This window comes from Wyeomyia smithii, chromosome 3 (genome assembly GCF_029784165.1).
Source record: "Wyeomyia smithii strain HCP4-BCI-WySm-NY-G18 chromosome 3, ASM2978416v1, whole genome shotgun sequence".
Lineage (NCBI taxonomy): Eukaryota > Metazoa > Arthropoda > Insecta > Diptera > Culicidae > Wyeomyia > Wyeomyia smithii.
The window spans coordinates 90,068,630-90,092,970 of NC_073696.1; the positions used below are offsets into that span (position 1 = coordinate 90,068,630).

Genomic DNA, 24,341 nt, shown 5'->3' on the forward strand with positions numbered 1-24,341 from the left:
TAAGGTGATCAAACTGTCAAATTACAAATTGGTTCCACTTCATCACGTGTAAACAATCAGTGCTTATAGAGTTGCGTGAATAAAAAGAGTAACTGAGTTACTTAATATTGCAACTATCTAAACAGGGTTTAAAATAAAGTAAGTTGAAAACACTAAAAACTTAATGCACACTAGCAGCACATTGAAGAAAAATTCTGAACTAAACTATTAGCCAACCAGAAACTTTTGATCTTCTGAGTAACTTTGCTGAAAATCGCAACTCTCTAAATGGTGGGATTACTGAGCTGAATAACGTTCGAAACAATCGAAACTAGGTTTCCAGAATCAAAAGATAGAGTTACACAAATCTACCCATTTTAAGTGATGCTAAACTTTTCGGGATGTTGCAATATTCAAACTTAGTGTTGCAATACTCAGTAAAGTGATTCCAAACTTATAACGGGTAGTGTAGTTCATCACGCTTGAATCCAAGAAACCTCTTGGTTATAGCAGAGTTTGGAGAGCTATTTTGGATTGAATCTTGTTTGAAGAACAGGACAAAAACGGTTAGGTTTAACAAACACCTTTCTGTGTCTGTCACAGTGACATCTAGAGTTCCACAAGGCTCCCATTTAAGCCCTTTGATTCTCGTTTTATTTATTTATGATGTTACCCCGGTGTTGAATCGTCTCAAAGCAACAAGAAACAAGAAGATGATGAGGGCAGGGGCCTAGCATGGTTGGTAACGTCTCCGCCAACCACGCTCGACGCCTGGGTTCGAATCCCACCGCCGACATAGGTGTCGATGGTTGTGAGGTGGCGTGATCCACTCACAACCAACTCAGCTGGTCTAGATTCAATCCTAGCCGACACCGGGAGATTTTCTGAGGCGAAAAATCTCTGGGATCACGCCTTCCATCGCATGAGGAAGTAAAGCCGTTGGCGCCGGTCCGTTAATCAAGGGGTCTTGAGTTAGGGTCCTGGGTGGAGTCGCCTCTCCGGGCGTCGGTGATTGGCACAACGACAGTGGCGGAAATAGACCGACGGAAAATAAGCGAGAATAAAAAAAAAAAAGAAGATGATTAGTTATGTCATAACTATTACTTTCTCGACTATTTTTGCGAGTGAAATGTTCTCGGGCTTTTTAATTATTTCATTACTCCTCTCTTGAGTCTCTTGCGATTGCAGTTTGAATAATTCTATAGCCATGAATTGAAATTCTGTGCATAGTATAGTACCGAGGGTACAAATCGACGTAACGTTTTACTGTATCAATACAGTAATCAGCCGGAATTTATTAGTATTCAATTTTCCAGAATTTCACACTTCAAACAGTTTATTGAATAACGAATTTCATAAATTTAAAAGGGCTGAGTGTTCTCAATATTGTTCTAAATAAGCATTTAATGACGATATTGTTCTAAATGAACATTTTTGACATAAATAAGATTTTATAAATATTTGCGGCAACAAAACTTTTAAGCTTTTCTACAAAAAATCAGCTTTTTTCTACAAAAAATCAGCTTTTTATTAAATTTTTTAGTGTCAATTTTTCTATGACCAAATTTTTCGAACAACTTTTTCTTTGACGCCAAAAAATACAAGTTATCACTGACGTTGCTGAGCGTTCTAAAGTATGGATGCCAAGTTTTAATTGTGATGACGGTGAGCATGGTAGCTTGTGTACCACTAGTGTGCTGATTTAAAAGCTATTTTTTGTGTGAAATCAAGTGCTTTTGGTGATCTAGTGCTAGTGATCCGACGGCATAATTGGATATCTCAACGGATAAGTAGAAGTGTCTTTGAATGCTTTTAATTTATTCTGTTTTTTATCGATTTATTTTATACCAGCGCCGACCAACGCATCTATGTTATATAGACGCTACGGCTGCTGATTGAAATTTCATTGTTGTGTTTTTTCATTGTTAATTTGCCTTTACCCTCCGTTGCTGCTGGACGAGTCCAGCGTATTGGTCTGCAGCAGCTTCGGCTTGTTTGCAGCGGGTAGATGGATTGTGGCAAATGTGGTAATATCATTCGCATTAGCGACGATCCGGTTGTTTGCGTTGGTAAATGCAAATCTCAGTTCCACAGAGTTTGCACGCCCCTTACGAAAATAGCAGCGAAAGTCGTTAATGATAATGATAATATTGTGTTTAAATGTGTTTCGTGTTTATCAGCCTGTGATGACGGTGGGAAAGATGATGTTTTGAGTGAGTTGACAAAGATGAGAGATGCCTTATCATCTGTCTCTCAGTCGCTCACAAATAATCAAAACAAAATTGAAACCCAGATAAATGTTGCTGTTTCTAACGCGATTGAGACTATTTTGAAATCTGTCAGCGATTCTCTTCGTGAGAGTCTGGTAAACATTGAGACCAGTGTTGCCAGAAAGCTGGATGATTTCAAAAACCAAATAGTCTCTAATACCGATCGCGATAGAAATAATGGTCCAATGAACAGAAAAAGGAGTCGAAATGAGAGAACGGTTCACTCTGAATCGGACTCTAACCCCAGTAAAAAGATGTTACTAGTACGTGATGACGAGGTTTTTTCGGAAAGTTTACCAACATACGCGAATGTTTTAGCGAGTTCGACTGGGAGTATATCAAATAAATTACAGAAAAAGGAAAACCGTAAGGCTCGGCCGGTCATTGTGATCAAACCGGTCGAGACTTCTCAATCTAGTGAAGATACTAGATGTTTTTTGTAAAAAAACTTTAGATCCAAAAATCCACAAAATCAGGAACTTTAGAAACGGTAAGAATGGCTCGATAATTGCGGAGTGTGCAGTAGGGGATAATGTTGAGGTTGTTAAAAAGACATTGAAAGCAACCTGGATGAACGATATAATGCTGTTATTCCCACAATCGCGAAGCCTAAGCTGAAGATTGTGGGAATGAGTGATCGATATTTCTCCGATGAATTCATAGACTTGTTGAAAAGTCAGGATGATAGCATCGGCTTTAAAGAAGTAAAGGTTATTGCCGAGTATGAAAATTCACGCTTCAAATATAACAAGTTTAACGTGATAATCGAAGTTGATCAAGACACTTATAACTGCCTAATGAATGCTGGAAAAGTAAGCATTGGGTGGGACAAGTGTTTTGTACGAGAGGCCATAAATGTATTGCGTTGCTTTAAATGTGGTGAATTTGGTCATAAAAGCACAGAGTGTGTTAATCCTGAGACATGCTCTAAATGCAGTGAAAAGCACAAAACATCGGAATGCGCTTCTACTGATTATAAATGCGTAAATTGTTTAAAACATAATAATGAGTTAAAAATGAATTTGGACGCGAAACATCCAGCATCAAGTTCGCAGTGTCCAGTTTTTCGGAGACTGTTTGAAAAAAGAAAAAGCAACATGTTGTCAAGTAAATAGCAGCTGAAGAAAATGCAATGTGAGAGGAAATTAGAAATAGTTTATCTTAATATTGCTGGTTTATCCACGAATTATGTTGCTTTGCGGCATCTTGTGGAAAAAAAACGACCAATGTTAGTATTGCTGGCTGAAACTCACATAGTGGAAGCTGATGCATTTGATCAATATAGTATTCCGGGTTATAAAGTTGCTTTTTGCCTTTCACATTCCAGACATACTGGTGGGGTTGCTATTTACGCCAAGGAATCAGTCAAGCTCAACATTCTATCAAACGAATCTGTCGAAAACAATTGGTTCCTGGGAATATCAGTTCAGAGAGGCATGACGATGGGAAATTTTGGAATAGTCTACCATTCCCCCAGTTCGAGTGACCAGCGTTTTTTGGAAATTTTAGATAACTGGTGGGAAAATTTTGTTGATTTGAATAAATTAAACGTAATTGCTGGTGATTTCAATATTGATTGGCTTGGTGGATCGAACTCGAATCAATTTAAGCAATTAGTCGGTTTTTTCAATCTAAGACAAACAGTTTTTCAATTTACAAGAATTTCCAGACACTCTCGTACCTTGATTGATCATGTGTTCTACAATTTTGATAATGTTAATTCCTTCACAGAGGCCGATTATAAAATAACAGACCATGAGACAATTCGTATTTCAATTGAAAACGATCAAAACCGAGAGGATAGAGTAAAAATAAAGTGCTGGAATAGTTATTCGAAACAAGCAATGTCTCAGCTTGTTTCAAGAAGTTTGAATTTTCATCCAATAACTGGAGATTTGGACAATAAAGCAGCTGTTCTAACCAAAACGTTGGAAGACTGTACCAAGAATCTAGTTTCTGAAAAATTTGTTGAGTTACAAAATTCGAACAGCTGGTACTCTTTAGATCTTGTGTGTTTAAAACGTAGAAGAGATAAATGTTATAAAAAATTTTGTAGAAGTAATGATAACGATGATTGGAACAGGTACACCGCGGCGCGAAACATATATTCACGCACCTTGAAAAAGGTTAGATGTGCATATATACAACGGAAGATCGATCAACATCAAAATAACAGCAAAGAGTTATGGAAAACTTTAAAAAAATTAATGAAAAGTAATAATACATTATCACAGCCCATAACTTTTAATGGTATTGAGGAAAACTCCGCGCGAGTTATTGCAAATAAATTTAACAGTTGTTTCGTTGAAAGTGTTCAATCGATCAATCAAAGTATTGATGTGGTCAATGAACCTGACGAGATAATACAGCCGATCCATAATAACTGTAGATTTGATGGTTTTCATCCTATTACTTTTGCAGAGTTGAAAGATATTTGTTTCTCTTTGAAGAGATCGGCTGGTATCGACAATGTCAACGCAAAAGTAATACAAGATTGCTTTCATGTAATTGGACACGACCTGCTGGACCTTGTTAACGAATCTTTACAAACAGGGCACGTGCCTGAAGTTTGGAAGGAATCTCTTGTGGTTCCTATCCCCAAAATTACTGGAACGGATAAAGCCGAAGAGTTCCGCCCCATTAATATACTGCACACATTAGAGAAAATTTTGGAGCTAATTGTTAAAGGCCAGCTAATGCATTATTTAAACAGTAATGATTTGCTGATCCCAGAACAATCAGGTTATCGAGAGGGACACTCTTGTGAATCTGCATTGAATTTGGTGTTAGCAAAATGGAAAGAGAAAATCGAGGCTAAAGAAACTATTTTTGCGGTGTTTCTGGATCTAAAACGCGCTTTTGTAACAATTTCTAGGCCCTTATTGTTGCAAACATTAAAGCGCTTTGGTATCGTAGGGACAGCATATAAATGGTTTGAAAGCTATTTGTGTGCTAGAACTCAGAAGACTCGTTTTTATGATTCTGAATCAGTTTCCATTGCTAATACACTGGGTGTACCGCAAGGAAGTGTTTTAGGGCCCATTTTGTTTATAATTTATATTAATGACATGAAGCGAGTTTTACGGTTTTGTGATGTAAATTTATTTGCCGACGACACTGTTCTGTTCATTGCGGCTAAAAATCCAAATGATGTTGAAACACTTTTAAACCAAGACTTCTGGCGAATTGGTTAAATTTTAAACAACTTAAGCTAAACATTAGCAAAACTAAATATTTGATTATTTCTTCGGACAACTCCAGACCAGACGTAAATATTGCAATTAATGGTGAGACGATTGATCGCGTGAATGAGTTAAAATATCTTGGAGTAATCATTGATGACAAGTTAACTTTCAAGTCTCACATTGACAACGTCATCCGAAAAATGGCTAAAAAATACGGTATTCTGTGCCGTTTAAAAAATGAATTGACTGTTAGTAGTAAAATTTTGTTGTATAAGTCAATCATTTCACCACATATAGACTTTTGCTCATCCATCTTATTCCTTGCAAATAATACACAAATATTGAGATTACAGCGGTTACAAAATAAAGTAATGCGATTAATATTAAGATGTAATAGATACACTTCCTCGAGTTTCTTGCTGGACGCGTTGCAATGGCTTTCTGTGAAGCAACGAGTATATTTTTTGACAATGGTGTTCCTTTATAAAAATTTTAATAATATGCTGCCTCGATATTTGTGTGATCGAATTGATAGGGGAAGTGATTTTCATAGGTACAACACTAGAAACGCGGAAGACGCTAGAACACCACACTTTTTATTTAGTAGATCACAGAACTCTCTGTTGTATAAAGGAATTAACTTTTTCAATTCGATGCCCAGACAAGTGAAACGTGCAGCAACAATGGCGGAGTTTAAAAGGCTTTGTATTTCACACATAAAATCTGTTTTGTAGACAGATTTCAACGAATTTTTTGTTAATTAATAAAGAAGATTGTAATATTTATTTTTTTTTTTTTTTCAAATTTATCTGGTACACTAAGTTAGTATGTTCATTGATGATGATGGATTTTTGTTTGAATATAGCTAATAATATTGAATAGTAGAGCTAAAAAAAATGAGTTGACTACACATGTTTGAGCCACGCGCGCGTAACTGACATAGACAATCTGGATACTGAGTACATCAGGGTTAAACCCCTGAAATTGAAACAAAAGGCATATCGGGTTGATAAGTTGCTTTTTTGGTTTGTAATATTATATATGTTTTCATTAAGATTTTTAATATTTATAAGTTTTCACGATTTAGAACAAAAGGTTGGGAGAAAAAACTGAAAAGGCTTGGGTTTGCCTGTGGACTGTATAGCTCGTTATCGATAACTATAGTATCATAGGATCTCTCTCGTAGTTTTGGATCGTTATCCAGAACCAATTCTGATTAGTTAAAGCTCCTAAATGTTAGGTTCGATTCCTAACCAAATCCAGATAATTTTCGGGTTGGAAACGTTTTGGATGAGCCTTGGATCAATGATGTTATTGGAAAATCGTTTTTTTTTAATTTTCGAATTATTGGTATTCTTTTGAAGGGTTACTATGTCTGTATTAATAACCAGTCCGTTATTTGTTTGCCTACTGGTTACATTGTATGTCTTTAAATAATATCTTTCTTAGATAAATCGACCAGCTCAAACCGATGTAGGGGTATGAGGTGGGACCATCATCATCATCATTATTAAAAAACATAAAAAACCAGATTCCATGACATTGCGCCCAAAATATGGATTTAAGCACTTGAATATTATAGCAAGAAAATAAAAATATTGTGAAACACCTGACGAATGATTTTTTTTTTGGCTGATAGCCAGCGATTCATCACTGTGCGGTGGGCCATACACCCATTGGAATAGTTTTCTCAACACTGGGCGCGTAAAGTCCGAAACCAGCTTTATACCCTGTTTTTGAACCATCTGTTTAATTAAGATGATACCTGGTGGAAGGAAAAACCACGATCACCTATCCTTTGAGAACTATCCTCTTCTTACTATTCGAAAACTGTATTAGAATCGTATGAGGCATATTCGGTCAAGTTTGTTCCTGGAGACATGAATCTACCAAACGGTCAGGAGCTTTGGCCTATTGAAACGTATTGAAACAGGAACTCAGAAAGACTAAGGAGAATGTTAAATGCAAGTGACATGCTCAAGAAATAAAAGAAAAATGATATGAAGTAACCGGATACAACTGTACAGACTCTTATGGATGGTATGGAGCGAAACTGTTTTATCAAGGAATCTCCAAAAATTGATCCAATACACACAAACAAAGGTTTATGAATGCATTGAATCAATCTCTGAATTTGAATCATATGCGATAAATATGCGATGTTTAACATCATGTTTTCTGTGTTGCAATAATTTTAATGTGAAATTTGAATGAAAAAGTTAAGAAGTAGCGTTGATAGCGAAGAATGTATTTTTTTCAATCTAAATCGGTTATTTTCAAAGATAGAGAAAAACTATTTTCTGCAAATTTGTTCAAAATTAACAGGTCTATAACATTGTAGAACAATGTTTTAATCTGCAAAGATTCGTAAGATACTTGATTACGTCGAAAATTTGAGTCACCATAATGTTTGACACTTTCTCAATAAGCGCTATATCATATGTAACAACTTTGTATAAGAAAATTTTTCACTGTAATTTTGCTATCGAGCACTAGATCCAATTTCCCCCTATATTTGGTTTCTGGAGCATCGTGCATTGCCAAAAAAGTTTCAAACATATTAGGAAGGTTTTCTTTGTTATATTTAAAGCTTAAAGAAGTTTTTTCACGCGGTCCCATACAAATTTGAAACGGATCCCCTGCGTCAAAGAGACATTAGTGTATTTAATTTGTTTTCAAAAGAATAACTTGTTATTTAATTTAATTATTAGTTTACTGACACACACAGTTAGAAGCTGTTACACAGTAAAAAGCTGTTTTCACACTGAAAATTTGACAGTTGACAGGTTTTATTTGCATACATCCCCGTTTGTGTGTTGCCGAAAGACGCAGAGCCAGTGGCCATCCGCTAGTAAACTAATTGATTCGAGCAGAAGCAGGCTCTCATATAGTCCAAAGATTTTATTTCTGGTTTAATACAAGGTTTGACAATTTTTTCAACAAAGCTAGACAATTGTCAAACGACTGTTGTAAGAGCGAAGGAAATCCATTGAAAATTACCCAACTTATTAGCATTTAGAATTGGACATATTTTTTTCCTTTTCCCGTTTTCAGATTTCATTTTACATCCCTACGTTACCGAACTTCCCAAATGATGAGTTCTACGTCAGAAGTTAAAGAGGTTGTGTATGAAACATGACCGCAAGATTAACGAAGAATTAAGATTAATGTAAATATAATTCTTGTAAAACGCTTGGAAGTACACTCGATTTAGGTTAAATAATTCGATGGTCTGAAGTGGTGAATTAAAATGATCACATTCCAAAAGCATTCTTTAAATTGAGACTGGGAGGTCATCCACAAATTACGTAAGGGTTTATAGGAAAAGGGGGATTATGCAAATTTCTTATGAATGCTTACAAGGGAGGAGAGGGGTTTCGAGAAAATCTCGCGCGTAAGAATTAAAAAAACAGTTTTTGAAACTAAAAAAAATCATTATTCAGTTCCAAAACTATCTAACCAAGATTCTAACAATAAACCCAGGGCAGGTCTACCCCAGCTGATTTAATATCTAGTTAAGGTTGTTTACTTGATATTAAATAAATTGATTACCTTGTTCTGTTTTTAATTCTCTACGAATTTGTTAGATATTAAAAAACCTGAATTAATCCACCTAGCAGTGCAGAAACCTTTGTTATACTAACTAACACTACATAGAAACTTATTATGCCAGTAAACCATAAATCGTTCAAAATTAAATTTTAAAGATAGTTTTACAGTGGATGAAACAAATACAATCATTGAACCAAACTTCGACGTGGTTTTCACAAATATTGTGAATGTGAAATCTGGGTTATATTTTTTCGACCCCAAACCATTTTTTTTAAGCTGTCTAGGATAGAAAAATGAATTTTTGACATAATCTAACGTGCAGAAACAACAAAGACAACAATGATGCAAATTTCATTCTAGAACAGCATATATATTTAGTTTAATATAATAAAGAAATATATTTAGTCAGCTCATTGCAACACTATTAATATAATTTCCCATAATCCAAGCTTAAATACCACAATCGCTTCGTTTTCAAAAATCGCAAAATCTAGAAAAGAACATAATGATTTTAGATTATGAATTAGCATCGAAGTTCTACAAACTTGCTCTCAAGAAACTATAGTTCAGAATTATACAGGAACGCGTTAAATGCTTTGTTTCCATATAAAAATTACTTGAATCATACGTGTGATTATTTCAAGAAATCAACAATAATCCTGATAAAATCTGTGAGGATCAAATGCTAAAAGATTTCATTGAAATTCATATAGCTGCTGTTAAAAGTTGTCAGTTCAATTCTATTTCAAATGCATTATTTGAAAATGAAGGTTTTTCGCAAGGATGAAGGATTTTAACTCCTCAAAGTGTATTCGAGAACGTTACTCTTTTTTGAGGCCTAGACTGTATGGTAAAATTCAAAACAATTTCAGAACTTTATAAAACTTGCTGCGACAACGAGAAGTGGGATATCATGGATACTCTGTTTGCACTGACTTTTAAATTAGAAAGCAATATTTATAATACACAAAAGCGTAGTGTATCAGGTTAGTGAGAAGCGGATTTAACTAAGCATTCCGGTTCCCTCTGAAATATATTGGAAGCTGTTAGTAAAGCGCTATTAAAAACAAAAGGTTCATTAATTTACACCCTTTAGGACCGCACTACACAGGGTATGAAACACAGCACAGATGTCTTTTACTCTTAGTTTCTTTTGAGAAATAAATAGCAGTTGAAAAAAGAAAGAGTAAGAGAAAAAGAGAGAAAGGGAGATAGAAAGAAAAAATGATAGAGAGAAATGATCCAAAATGAAAAATATCTCATGTTCAAACATTCTGTTTAAATATTCTCACATTCAAGCAACTAATAAAAAACTCGCTCAGTATGATTATTGAAGAGCTTTGGAGCTTACATTTGCACTTGTATACACCAAAATCGGATAATGCGTTCTATAAGGAAGGTGGGATTTTTTATTGTTTTTCTTTGTTCGATTTTGATATACCACACAGATAAACAACATATTTACACCTACACACGTACAGACACACATACACATATATACATGCATTGCTCATTTAGTTGAACTGAGTTGATTGGTATACAACACTTGGCCCTCAACAGATTCATTTTGTGTTTGAAGTTAAATATCTTATGTAAAAAAAATACTCTTTGATCAATAACTCGAAATCTAAGCCATTAATCAAAAATCCACTCGGTAGCATTCTTTAGGAGCACAGTAGCTTTCATTTGCATATAAGATCATCAAAATCGGATATTGCGTTCTATAAGAAAGGTGCGTTAGTTTTTTGCGGCACATACACACAGACACACATACACGCACACATACTCACGAACAGACATTGCTCAGTTCGTCGAGCTGAGTCGAATGGCGTATACGGTTCGGCTCTCCGTGCCTTGGATCTATTTTGCGTTTTTCGACCGATTTTATAACCTTTGTTAGTATAACAAAGGTAAAAAGCTGTCTGTGATTCTTACTTTGTTAAAAATGAATAGATATGAAAAGAGCAAGAGAGAGAGAGAGAGAGAGAGAGAGAGAGAGAGAGAGAGTAAGAGAGAAAGAGAGAGAAATCTCTTTCTGACTGAAAGTCTCCAAAAATATTTAAACAGTTCAAAAATATTTTTTGTCCATTATCTTGAATCTTCAGTAGCTAATAGAAACTCAAGCCAGTAGGATATTAGGGGCAGCAGCTTTCATTTGCACCTAAGAACATCAAAATTGGATAACGCGTTTTGTAAATAATGTGTCATGATGTATCATTACATACATACACACAAAATACATACACACATACCGGCACACATACACACGCATACAGGCATTGCTCAACTCACCGAGCTGAGTCGATTGACATTTCAAACTTAGTCCTCCCCAGATCGATTTTGCGTGTAAAGTTAAATACCCCATGTAAGAAAATACTCTTCAATCAATATCTTAAAATCTAAGCCATTAATTTGCGGCACATACATACAGACAACATACATACACACACACATACACCCGAACAAACATTGCTCAGTGCGTCGAGCTGAGTCGAATGGTATATACGGTTTGGCCCTCCGGGCCTTGGATCTATTTTGCGTTTTTCGACCGATTTTATAACCTTTGTTTAGTATAACAAAGGTAAAAAGGTTTTTTTTGCCAAAACTGAACATGTTCTTGAATTATTTCCAATTTCTTGCTTAAAAAAAATTCTACATCACATTTTAGAAGGAGGGGGAGGGTGAACGTGAAATTCTACGATACCTTATTATGGAGGAGGGGGGTCGAGCATTCCAAAAAAAGTCCTTAGGGCCATGGACATTCCACTTGGACAGATTTTAAAGGATTTTGACCCCCCCCTCCCCTCCGTGGACAATTGCCCATATGAATTCTGAAAATTTTGAATGGGCCGTGGACATTACACAACCCCTTTCGTTGGACCTTTCGTTGTTAACGAAAGGTATTAGTGACCAGTTCTCACTTAACCTAACTAGCTCTTTGTGGTGTTATCTCAGGGTCGGCAACCGACTTTTGGGGGACTCATGTAACCCGATGACTTACGGTAACTGGCTCTTTATATACAAAAAAAGGGAAATTCATGCTATAACTTTTTATTAACTATTTATTAACTGTCATCTAAGTAGTAGTAGTTTATTGCGAACTTCTCGCAGTCTATTTTCGTTGCGGTTTTTCCGTTACAAGTATGCACATATAGATTTGGGGGTATTACCGGTCAAGAAGTGAGACTGTCCTTTCCCTGGGCTATATTTTACGGAGGCTTTAACGCCCCCGTGCTACACCCCAACACCTGGTTTGAATGTTCCGGGGTGAACATCGAAGGTCTCTTTTAAGGGCCCAGGGCTTACATTTTAGATAATGCCTTCTTACTACCTCAAACGGTAAGGTTTACATCGATTTTTTTTCGCAAAATTTTCGTACCTTATTATTGGTTGAAATTGGTTTACGGGTTAGTACACTTGTTGAACAGGAATACAAAATGATTTGGCGAACAAATATAAACTAACAACAATTCTAGATAAACATTTCAAAAGGTCCTATCTGTTTTTTTAGTTTTTCTGGAGCGTATTTTCATTTAAGTAATAATTCAGTAGTAACTCTCCGAAGCGTGGTTTTCGTCCAGAAGGCTAGAATGGTCCCTCCGCTATCAACTTGTGCAAACAACGTGCCATAAAAGGTGTTTGATCAGTTTTGGTGATTGAATGAAAGTGATCGATCAAAAAATCGATCAAAGCAGATAGGACCTTTTGAAATGTTTCTCTAGAATTAACAGAAAAGAGCCAGAAAAACAAAATAACTACTTTACTCGACCTACCTACCTACCTGACTTTGTGACGAAATTCTACGATGGGAAAGGTGGGGAAAGGGGGGTCAAAAAAACCCAAAAAAGTTGAGTCATTTCAGAAGTTCGTTAAGTAAAAATTTAAAAATAAATTGAGGAACTGAAATGGATGAAAAATGCTTCCAAATACGTAAGTTGAGGCAAAAAACAAAAATTCTAAGGGTTCTAATCGTCAGCAATTCAAAAAAACTGACGCAGTATCGAAGGAAATTTTTTTTTATTCTCGAGCCAGATTTGGAAAAAACTTCGCTCTGAACCGTTCGATGACATCGACAAAAATCGAAAAAAAAGTTATCAAAATTACCCAATTAAATGATGAGGGAACATACATAAATTACGTAGCTTTTTTAAGGTTTTTCTGACCCCCTTATTTTTTTTCTTGGTTATATTTGCTACGTAGCTTGGCTTGACCCCCCCCCCCCCTCGTCACATTTCGTCACAAAACTGCAAAGGAGGAGGGAGGGCCTCCCTCGAATGCAGTATTTAAAAAAAGAACACATTAATAATTTGTTATAATAGCTTGGGTAGGATTTAACAGAGCTCCAGAAGTTATTTAATGCAAAAAAATAATCTCAGGAGTACTAATCTGATTTATCTATGATGTTTTGATGCAATGATCCTTCTGTTGAGAACTGATTGTTAGAAATATAATGAATGTCAAAACAGAGAACAGACGTTCATTTTATTTTCAAATGATGTGTAAAAACTTAAAACCGCCATTCATCAGTAAGTAGTAATGCTCCCGCTACGTGGCGCTCACGTCACTGGCAAACCTAGCACTAGTATCGATAAAATATCGATACGGCAATATTATGCAGTGCAACTGGGGCACCATAAGACAGATGTCGAATTTTCACACACGATTCTCAATTTTTTTATATGAACATGAATGTCTGTTCTCTGTGGTATTAGTATGAAGTAAAATTTGCTAACAGATATGAAACACGCTATAGATGTGGATTACAGAAAACTATCAATTTCTTGTACTTTTTAGGACACAAAAGTCATTAATTTATTAAAACTAAGCAGATCGAACAAAGCACTTGCCCTCCGCAGTTGCCATATTTATTCGAGCCAGCAGCAATTCAATCAGCACCGCTTATTGAGCTTCAATTGAAACAATAACAACTGCGCAATGTCGTCCATTGGTTTATTTGTGTGTCCACCACATTTCTATTATACCAGATCAAGTTCAATCGACGGACTGGTTGGCTGGTGCATGCACTGTGTTTAATTTCCCGACTAGACGAGTTTACCTTCTATCGGCAGAGGCGTGTGTTCATGTGCGTGCGATGATACAAAGAAGGTGGAACAAATGCCAAAATTCCCACTTAAAAAATGGATGAAACATAACCCAACAAACGGTCGAGCACAAGTTGAAAGTATCACTATAACGATTTTGAATGAGGTACAAAACACTGAAAATTAAGGAAAAAATACAGGACACGGTTTATTCGGTCATATGAAATTTTTATATGTACGTAACATTTATTTGTTCACTCAAAGCTGTTTACTCACAAATTATTGGGTAAAAATGAAAATATGATTGAATATAGTTTTTGACGTTCTGTACAACAATGTTGTTTTTTTTTTTGGAAAAAGAATAATGTTCAACTATGTTACGATTTTTGTCTCTAAGAGTAATATTTTCATACTAAAGCACTTATGAACAAATAAAAAAAAATAAATAACAACGCAGTTGTAGGGTTGCTTGTATATCGTTTCACGGAATGATAACACCTACCGCTTCAATAAATAGAAATTTCTCAGCAATCAGTCTGAAATTGAAGAAAAATATTGTGTTAGTGAGAACTAGTCTATTATCTCTTAGTCACTGCAAAATGTTAAATCCATCAAAAACAGGTTGATTATTTTTAATTAAAATCAAAACAGTTTGAAATAATTATAGTTACTAAAACACATCAGAAATATAATTTGAACCTAGATAAGATGAATTATCAAAATAAGAAAACAAGATAAAATAAATTTCAATCAAAGAAAATAAAACTGATATAAACACTACAGACCATGTTCGATTTTGACAACACGTCCAAATTTAAATTTTTATTGATGCCTACCGTACTAAAGAGAAAATTCGATAGCCAATTATATAACCGATCCGAACAGTGTTGTCCGATGCCTACCGGACTAAAGCGAAAATCCAATTCAACGCTTTATGTTGCCACAATTGAACCGTGCCAAAAAAGCAAATGTGCCAAAATCGAACGAGGTATGTCTAAGCTCAAACTGCAACAATCGTATCAAAGTTCAGATCAAGCTCGCAAGAGATTAAATATTGTTTACAGAAAATTGAGAAAATGTAAAATTTCCCGTTTAACAAATAATAAAACACTTCCAGTTCACATCGCAATCACAATTACAAATTCTTTTTTTCAATTATCAATTTAAAATTGCAATTCCGATTGACCAAATTGGAGAGAATACAAGCAATAACATTCAAAATAACGTACGATCAAAACTTGGATAGTTAAAATTAGAACAAAACTTCGTGAAAATTGTGAGAATTTTAAAAATCATTGTCCACAGTTCAAAGATTTATGAAGATAAATATAACATTACTTCAAAACACAACATGTACTTTTATCGGTATTTTTGTTTAGTTTTGGTGTATCTGACGACAATTGCCACCAGAAACTTGTTCAAATGATAATTATAATTTTTCAAAGTTTAGCTGACGAATTATAGCTCATGAAGGAGAAAAACGGAGCTAGTTTTTGAAATGTGTCTTTGATACCTAATCTTGAGGTCTATTTATTGTGTGTTCGCACGTGATTGATTCATAGTACCTACTCGGAAATTCTTATTCGAATTATTTCATTTCTTTTACCCCGTAGTGAAGTGATAATGATAACAAACGTATCACACGTATTGTTGTATAAATTTTATCTATCCGAGGTCACACAGATGGCTACAAACCATCATGTGGTTAAACATATATAGCCGTATGAAATCTGATGTAACAATCGTGGTGGTTTTATTGTTGCTTTTTCAAAATAGAAAATGAAGTCGTAGTCCTACATCAAAATCGGAGAATTTATAAATAATTGTTTAAATTAAACATAAAACTATGATAAATCAAACTCCGGTGCGAGAACTTTTCCACCCACAGACAAGACAGCTATATACTGAGCTGCCGCCTAGCGAGGTGAAAGCTCCTACATGGCTTCTAACATTGGGATAGAGATGTCGACAGTGGCACGAATCCAGAGAGCTTTCGCCATGTGCAAGCCCGTTCTTTTTTTTTTCTTTCTGTATCCCTCTTTGGACTTCCTGCTTCGTGGAGCGCGTGCTCGCCAACCGGCTTCGAAACGACAATGCGAGACACCGCGCAAATATTTGTCTACGGCTGAACTCACATCGAACCGGTTCGTCACGATCGTCAGCATCATCATCGGCATCGCCGACGTCATCCGACGTCATAAGCCGGTAAATTCGCCTCTAGTCAGCTGACCGGCTTAGAAGGAAGAATGAACTAGTTTGGTTGCTTTAGATGTTTGTCGGGATCTGAAGCCGGGATGGCCATATGATAAGCTAGAATGAAAGACAAACAACCCGCACTATATCTGACCTGGTTTCGCAAAGCAAATATTCACTGCTGAAAATCTGCATTGCTAATGCTTTCGTTCACAATGGAGAATTGATACTTTCTCCGGTCGTTGAACGTGTCTTATTGCAAAGGCAAATCTTTATATTGCACATATTCCTGCACTCGCCAGCTGTGGCAGTCCCGGCGGGTTAATGCACACCACCGAAATGCCGACTCAGCACTCCCAACCGAGCCAACCGAGCAAGCGGCCACGCCACAGCCAGTCGTAACGGAGTGCGTGCGTGCCTGCCGTCACTGACTGGGGACAACATTAAGTAATTGAATCGATTCTACCCGTCGTCGGTACGATGAAGATAAGAAGCAACGAAACGTAATTAAAGAACCGCACTCGGATAGCGCAGCAAGTTGCTAATACACTGCCGGGAAAGCAATCGAGCACTGCCGTGCGCGTCGTCGAAAGCGCCATTTAATCAATCGAGTGTTTTGGGTTGGGTCAGGGATGGCCTAATGATAAATATGCGTTCGTGTCTGACGACGGCACCATTAGGTGAAAAGTCACTTATCTCTATAGATTATTTTACGAACTGACAGGTATCACGGATCCTGCTGATATTGATCTTGCTTTTACGTGCGTTATATCAGCGAATAAATTTTTTCAGCAGCTGAACACTGTTTTTGAGTGACTTTGCTACTATCACTCGTTCTGAATTAGGAGAGTGGCACGAATTTTTTAATTATGCCCTAGGAATGTATAATTGGACCCAATTTTAGGTAATGTTTTGGCGATTTTCCACAAGCTAGTAGTCGCTATCCTAGACACCAATTTTTAGTTTCTAAGCATAGTTTTCAGTTTTACACAGCTCCGCAAAAACCAGAAGTCACGAATTGGTTTTAAAATGCCACTTCCAAAAGTACCGATATTGGGGAGTATTAAAGCATTTTCCTCAAAATTATCTTGTCTTTTAGAAAATGGAATAATCCATCTTGGATTTTAAAATCAATACAGGCATACCTCGATTTTACGCACATGCTCGTTTTTGAAATGTGCGTAAAATCGAATTGTACATAAAATCGAAGCAAGATTTTTAATATTTTTTATAATTTAAAATTGGTTTCCGTAATTTGAAATTGGCAAACAAACATGTAAGGGTACATCTAATTATTACGTAACGCACGAACGAAAGGTGAACGGTTTGGAAAGTCTTACCACCCATACAAAAAAATTTCAAAGTCCTAAAAAGAATTGCATTATTTGTGTAACCTAATTATTAGACGTTCTCTAATCCATCATGCACAGTAGTGAAATCACCTCGATTATTTAAAAAATGCTCCTTCAGTTGCACAAAGTAGTTTCACAAAAAATGTCCCAGTTGTAATATTTTTACTGTCATTTTTGATTTGGCTGAAACTTTGCATAGACGTTTCTATGGGCCAAAGATGTCATTTTGTGCTATTGGTATTATTTTAGGAACACGACTTATTTTGTAGAAGCTATTTAAAAATGCTGTTATGGGAAGGTATTGATTATTACTAATCATTTTTTAAATGATCTTTTTAGGATAAACAATAGAAAACATCGTTTTGGACTGAAAATAATTGTGATCATCAATACTTTCCCAAAATAGCATTTTGAATAGCATCTCAAAAATGAGTCATGTTGTCCAAATTTATTTCAATTATTTATTAATGTATTCTATTCGAACTTTTCTAACTCATCGTATTCATTGTGCACTTCTAAAAAGTGCCTTCCCTGTTTTGGTGTTACACAGTTTATCAATGGCTCTCAGTTTTTGAACGACATGAAATAAAACAAAAATGATAAAATAAATTCCCGAAAAATTATACGGACGTGCACGAAAACGTGGTATATGTATAACCCCTTATGCTGGAACGATGTCTAATGTATATATTACCTGCAATGTGTACAATTAAAATAAAAAAACATTTGACTTAAATATGTGTTTGAAAAAAGTGTGCATAAAATCGAGGTAAAATGTGCGTAAAATCGAAGTACGTAAAATCGAGGGTGCATATAATCGAGGGTGCGTATAATCGAGGTATAGCTGTAATAGTGTCTCACATCGGTCTTTATATTATATTGAAAATAAATGATCGATTTGTACGGATTTCTTGATGCCGGAAATAATCCCATTGAATTTTGGATATTGCGGATATCGATTCTGGGTTATTCTGGTTCCAGATGTACCAATATCGTTTTCGGTCTCCAGACATAACAGAAAACCTGAAAATTATCGAATTCATCCATAAAAGTTCCCAAAATATACGAAAATTCTTTACTTTAATAATTCCAGGCATCCGGAAGTTTACATCCATTAACCCTGTAGTGTCCAAGTTAGTTGTTAGACGGACTTTGGTTAAACCACTATGAATCTTCATAAACATTTTTTAAGTATTTATTGAAGCTTTTTAGAGGTTTGACTAAGGCCTATCTAAAGGCGGTATTGGGTACTAGCGGGTTAATCAACACTTCAGAGAGGGGGGGATTATCATTTCTACCTATTACTTCTAGTTTTGAAGATTTTCGAATGATGAAACACAACAATCACCAATTTTTGGTTTTAAGGCGTCACTCCGGTTCTGGAAATACTCATTATTACTACGTTTTCTAGAAAACGGAGATTGTCATTTAGGTTTAAAAAATGATGCTGGACGTTTATATTTGGACGTAAAGTTGTCGCTGAATACCGATTTTCAGATTATAGGCGTGGCCTCACGAAGAAATGCCAATATTTTACTCAGCTTCCCAGAAACCGAAAATCATCTACATGAAATAAAAATAACGTCCAACATCAAAATGTATTCTTTTAATGTTATCCCGATGCCAAAAATACCCATTTTGCATCTTTAACTTCTTCAGAGACTAAAATGAGTTTTCCCGTAAGCAAACCTAGAAGCGACGAACCCGGCTAGCAATTACTCTGCGATCTTTTGACGCACTTCTGCATTTACAAAGAGCATCAAAATTTACAAGAATGGTTGAAAAGCTATAAGCTTCAATTTTTTTCCAGTGTTTAGATCCATTTTTTTCAATTTTGACATGTAATTATAAATAATTTTAGTTAATTGCCCTTATTCCTAAATCTTCCACTTAATCTTCTAATATTACGCAACCCTTTTACCTTTTTATACTAAACAAAGGTTAAAAAATCCGTCGAAAAACGCAAAATAGATCCATGATCCGGAGGGCCGAATCGTATATACCATTCGACTCAGCTCGACGAACTGAGCAATGTCTGTTCGTGTGTATGTGTGTGTGTATGTATGTTGTCTGTATGTATGTGCCGCAAAATACTAACGCACCTTTCTTACAGAACGCAATATCCGATTTTAATGATCTTATACGCAAACGAAAGCTACTGTGCTCCCCCAGAATGCTACCGAGTGGATTTTTGATTAGTGGCTTAGATTTTAAAATATTAATCAAAGAGTATTTTTTATATAAGACATTTAACTTTTAAGGCAAAATTAATGGCACGGAGAGCCATGGGTTGTATACCAATTTACTCAGATCGACGAATCGAACAATTTATGTATGTTTGTGTATGTGTGCCTGTACGTATGTATGTGTAAATATGTTATTTATATGTGTAGTATATTAAAATCGATCCAAAACAGAAAAATAACAAAAAAAAACACTCTTTTTACAGAACGCTTATTCCGATTTTGATGTTCGCATGCTCAAATGAAAGCCCCAGAGATCTTTGAAAATCATACTAAGTGCGATCTTTTATTTGTTGCTTGAACTGTAGAGTTTTGACCAAAGTATGTTTTAGACATGGGATAGTTTACTTTCTGAATAATTTTTCTCTCTCACTGCTCTTTCTTCTTCTCTATCCCTCTTTTTTCGTATCGCTGTTTATTTCTCAAAGGAAATCAACAATCATCGACAACTTTTCATAATCTTTACACTCTTCGTAGTGCGTCTTAACTGATGTAAATAAATTACCCTTTAGCTTTTTCTTGAAAATTTGAACCAGATTTTAGAAGAAACTGCAATGCTTACTCAACTCCTTTTCTCGCTTCCGAAGCTTTCGTCCTCACTTTTTATAAAATATATACTAAATTGTACGTTGAACCTAGATTTGCGAAGAGTAAGAAACATTTACAGCTTTCGGGAGCAAAGCATTGTAGTAAAATCTGATCCCACAGTGTGCAAATGTAAAACAATTAGCGATGCAGATATTTTGAAAAGCTTTCCCAAAGATGTATAGAGCAATCTACGTACGAATGTGTTAGTGCCACCCGTTGAGAAAAACACAAATAAATCGATGTTTTGTTTGCAATTTTACATTTTGAACAGCTGGAAAATTTTTCAGGCGAACACTTATTTTATGTTTTAAATTCGTGACCAGGAATTTAAAGTAGCTGGTGAACGTAATCGGCAAAATAAGGAAAAAGTGTTGAAGCAACTCTACATGGCTATACACGTTTACTAGTGTGCGCAGGTGAAAAGTCACTGATCTCTATGAATGATGCAATATGCTCATGTAAGATATAAATATTGCTTTCTAATTTAAGACTAAGTGCATACAGAGTATCCATGTTATTCCACTTCTCGTTATCGCAGCAAGATTTAAAAAGTCTTTATTTCGGATTTTTTCATACAGCCTCGGCCTCCGAAAAGAACAATGTTCTCGTTTGCACTCTGAAAATCCAAAATTCTCACCTTCATTTTCAGATAATGCATTTGGAATAGAATCAAATTGACAATTTTTATCAATAGCTATATTTTTTTCCTGTATAATTCTGAACTATTAACTTTTGTAGAAGTTTGCTTCAATTCGAAAAAAAACTTGATGCTGATTCATAAATCTAGGTCCGGCGATTTCTGAAAATGAAGCGAATAAGTAGAACCGCATTAAACTAACATACATGTTTGCTGTTCTAGTATGAAATCAGCATCATTGTTATCTATTACTGTTTCCCCACGTTCGATAATTTAAAAAAAAAATTGCTTCTAGCCAGCATTTAAAAATTGGTTTGCGATCGAAAAAATAAGACTCATGTACTGATAACATTCATATTATTTGCAAAAACCACGTCAAGCTTTAATTCAATGATCGTCTTTGGTTAACTCTCTGGAAACTATCTTTTAAATTCGTTTCTTTCATTATTGAAATTGGACTTACGTTGGTATACGATTTGTAATTGACTGGCCTAATATGTATAAAGTAATAGTTAGTATAGCAAAGGTTTCTGCACCATTAGGTGGATTAATTAAGGGTTTTTTAATTTAAGAGAGTTGGTATGCTTATTTGATACTTGTAAGCCAATTGACTTAGGCACTTCACGATAATTTTGTCACGATTTTTCTGGCAGAATTCGAGCTTCGTTATGAAAAAATTGTTCGTATTTGGAATCTATCAACGAATCAAGCCATTTTTCGATGTTTTCATATGAGCAGAATTGCTGATCAGCCACACCATGTGCCATCGAACGGAACATATAACAATCGGACAGCGCAATAGCGGGGATATTGTGACTGAGGTAGGAATTCCCATTCGATTCCCATTGCAATATGAGACCGAGCATTGTGATGCAGTAAAATCACTTGTTCATGCTCGTATCATGGCAATTTTTCGCGCACTGCTTGGCTTAAGCGTCGATACCGTTCCCCAGTGATAGTTTCGTTCGGTTGCAAAGGCTCATAATAAATAACACCAAACTGGTTCCACCCAATACACAGCACAACCTTCGCAGCGTGTATATTCGGCCAGACCGATGATTTAGAAACACGACAGGGCTGTCCCTGTGACTTTCTTTTCTTTGGGTGGCTATTATGAATCCATTTTCTACGACCCATCACGAAGCGACGAAGAAAACCCTTCCTTTTTTGCCACTGGAGCACTCGTTTACAGGCGAAAAACCGCGCACAACGTCTTTTGGCTTCAAATCCATATTTTATAAGTTCGAAAATAACTTTTTGTCGTTGTGTAGGTACGCATCATGTGCATTTTGTATATTGGTATTGGTATCAGCTTTAGCCCCATATATAGGCTACCTGACGCGCACGAAGACGACTTGCTGTTATTTGTTGTTTGTTTACTACGCACGATGAAGGAGTACCGCGACGTGTCGTAATAAAGGACTTTCGAGGAACGCAAGCCAAGAGTTCGTGTTTTCTGATGAAAAGCTCAGCCGTAAAAGATCTAATATGATCGGCAGTGTGCGCGGTTCCAGAGCGCACAGAAGGGAATCGCTGGCCATCAGCCAAAAAAGTTTTTATCTCGTTAGCTGTTTTATAATATTTTTCCTTTATTGCTATAACATTCAAGTGTCTAAATCCAGAATTTGAGCGCAATATCATGAAATATGAAATTTTTATGACTTTTCAAAGCTTCGCATACTGACGATTTTGACATTTTTTTGAAAAAAGCACATTACTCTGAAACGCTCTGTAGCTTCAATGCTAGCTTGGATTTTTTTGACGTCAAAAGAAAAGTTGTTGTAAATATTGCGCAAAATAAACCCCTTTCATTAGATATTGTAAAATTTGGTCAAAGTAGGCCTAACACTAAAAAAATGAATGATAAAAAAATGATACCCCATTAATTAAAATTTATGATATCGAACTTAACTCGTAAGGATAGAATATAAATTTGGGCAAAACTCACGAAATTTTCCAAAAAAACGTTATAAAAGTACGTGTTAAAATAGAAAACAGTAAACAAATATTTATGAAATCTTAATTATGTCAAACTAATTTATCACTTTCTGCATATTTAAAACAATATTGAAAACATTCAGCCCTTTTTAATTTATGATCATGAAATTCGCTAAACTGATTGAAGTGTCAAATCCTAGCAGTAAATTCATACTATCAAACTCCGGCTAACAAATCACTAGAAGAAATGAAAATAGCAGCGAAAGAAATTTTTACTGCTGATAAGTATAATGAATTTCAAATATTTTGGAAACAATTCAACAGGAGATTTCAGCAATCACAGCGAAAGATTTAGTTGGTAATTAGTTTGTATTACTTAAGTTGTTTTAATTTAATATAAAATATATATATATATTCTGGCAAAAATTGCTCAATTCGAGGGGTCGTTCATTAATCACGTAATGTTTTTCAATAGGGAGGACGCCCAGCGGCATTCCTTGTGGCAAAGATCATATAATTCTTTAAAAAAAGGAAAAAAGTGCCAAAAAACGTTAAAAATTGGATTTCGAGCTTTATGAACGGCCCCAAACAAAAAATGGATGCTAGATTCGTGTTCAGCGCCCCAAAATCATGTAAATACCAAGTTTTTGTCGCATCGACACTTTGGCCAGCCTTTTTATGAAGTCGCCCCACTGTTGAGCGTCATGTCGGTGATGGTTTGGGTGGCCGTGTCCATGCGTAAGTAGCTCCCACTGGTATTTATCCAGAAAAACGTCAAAATACGGGACGGCAACAGGACAGCGAAACGGCCCACACGGGGAATATCGCCCAAGCGTCGGGAGAATTTGACTGATTTTCCCTATAAGACTTTGTGGCCTCCCAGCTCCCCGGACCTAAATCCCCTGGACTTATATGTATGGTCGTACATGCTGGCAAGCAGAGTGAGCATAAAATGAGCAATTAGGACCAATTTTAGAAGCTTATTTCCAAGATCTAGAACGAGATGCTTTTTTTGAGAAACGGCTCAAAGGGGTTCGGTCCCAGTCAATATGCCGTAAAAATTCTCGATAAAAATTGCTTTTCTAAAAATAGACTCTGGAGAGAATATCTTGTTTTTTTTATTTTATTTTTTAACATATTTTAAAGTGTATTCGAACTTAAACACCATCATTGAACTGATATGAACAACTTCGCGCCAACTCGACTCGAACTTTGTAGTGTGATTGTGGAGTTTACCACTATGCTACTTAGCATTTTTTCGAAAATTTATTTATACTAACAATTGAAAAGGGCTGAAGTTATTCTTTCAAATATAGATATCTGAATAATAACAAGAGATAGAGAAAAGTAATCACTGGATAA

At 35.7% G+C, this 24,341-nt stretch overlaps 1 protein-coding gene across 6 annotated transcripts in view; it reads right to left on the reverse strand.

Moving 5' to 3' along the window:
• LOC129731640 (dual 3',5'-cyclic-AMP and -GMP phosphodiesterase 11-like) overlaps window positions 1–24,341 on the reverse strand; it is a 328,537-nt gene that overhangs the window by 203,573 nt on the left and 100,623 nt on the right. For 2 of the 6 annotated variants that reach the window (XM_055691799.1, XM_055691795.1), the window contains exon 2: window positions 14,531–14,564. The exons of the other annotated variants lie outside the window; for them this stretch is intronic. The gene's annotated coding sequence lies outside the window, so the exon portion shown is untranslated. The remainder of the gene's footprint in view (window positions 1–14,530; window positions 14,565–24,341) is intronic. 6 annotated transcript variants of the gene reach the window in all.